Here is a 1,274-nt window from a genome sequence, read left to right as displayed (position 1 = left end):
ATATATACAATTATTTACTATAATAATTAGTAAATACCTACAGACACTAGTGTTTTATCCTTTCCGGAATCATGCAGGGTGTCACGATTAACACCGGTCTATAGATTCGAACCCAGCAGAAAAACCATCCTAGGCTTCATTAGCAAGGACCTAATCCATTCGGCTAACGTTAGCCACAAGAAATTCTGTTGAATTTAAACATTTCCTAAATGCTTTTTAACGTCTGTCAGAGTGATCTAATCATTCTATCATGATCTGCGAATAAGAGCTAAATTAACAGACTTTACTTGAACTTATTATATTATACCGATTATATTATCGAGGTGAGCGTGTACGCAGACCCCACACTTAGAAATAACGCGTCCGAGTCGTCCACATTTCAGACGATCGCAAAGGTCAACCCAACCGCAATGCAATGGAAGGGCCCCACTTTAGGAGAGCGACCTTAATGATCATTGTTACCCCTACGCAAGATAAGTTTATTTAGTGCTTGGCCCTGGGCCTGGCATTATCTACTGCCAGGCCCTTATTTGGGGTCCAAGACACTTAGGCGTGAAGCCAGTAGGGGGAAGTGTGGGTTGAGGGTGATTCTACACTAATCGCTAGGTCTTTGAGAAGACTTTATTAAGTTCCCTACACTAAGAAACTATCACCATAATACCTCATTCTTACCTACTTAAATCTCCCCAGCATATGCGTCGATTTTATATACAAACTGAAAAACGAATATTTACATGTTTTTACAAAACAAAAATTGTATATAAAAAAGATTTTTTTTTTGTTTTTATTTATTACTAGCATTTCAGCCCGGCGTTGCCCGGGTGTTTGGAGGTGTATGCTGAGCAAAAAAAAAAAGAGTAAATTTTTTTTAATTTGACCCCTATTATGACCCCTTAAAATTCATTGTTTCGGGCTCAAATCACTTTATTAAATTAGACCCACGTTCAGGGAACCTATATCTAAAATTTCAAGTGTCTAGACCCAAAATTGTCGGAGGAGTTTGGTAGAGTTCTTAAAGGTCAAATCATTGAAATTTGACCCCGTAACAGCCAAATTTCTGGCTGACACCCGTCACATCGATTTTCCCAAATCTCAGTACCCGGTATTTCAAATTTCGAGTCTATAGACTAACAATTGACAGAGTTATTGCGTAGGGAAATGTACACAGACAGACAGACAGAAACGTTCACTTTTATAGATATATAGATTGATTTCAAATTTTTAATTTAAATGAGGGATGAGATGATGGGGAGGGGAGCAAGCTAAGATACACC

The 1,274-nt window shown here is 38.1% G+C and overlaps 1 non-coding gene across 1 annotated transcript; it reads right to left on the bottom strand.

Annotated features, from left to right (window-relative positions):
- Nucleotides 1-318: 318 nt before the first annotated feature.
- Nucleotides 319-481, bottom strand: LOC145249113 (U1 spliceosomal RNA). Its single transcript, XR_013863491.1, has one exon. It is a non-coding gene; the product is annotated as a U1 spliceosomal RNA (small nuclear RNA).
- Between the last annotated feature and the right edge of the window lie 793 nt (nucleotides 482-1,274).

The sequence above is a fragment of the Euprymna scolopes genome, chromosome 27 (assembly GCF_053919585.1).
Source record: "Euprymna scolopes isolate OS-2025 chromosome 27, ASM5391958v1, whole genome shotgun sequence".
In the NCBI taxonomy this organism is placed as follows: domain Eukaryota; kingdom Metazoa; phylum Mollusca; class Cephalopoda; order Sepiida; family Sepiolidae; genus Euprymna; species Euprymna scolopes.
The sequence above is the reverse complement of the archived record's forward strand: the minus strand, read 5'-3'. Positions and strand labels throughout refer to the sequence as shown.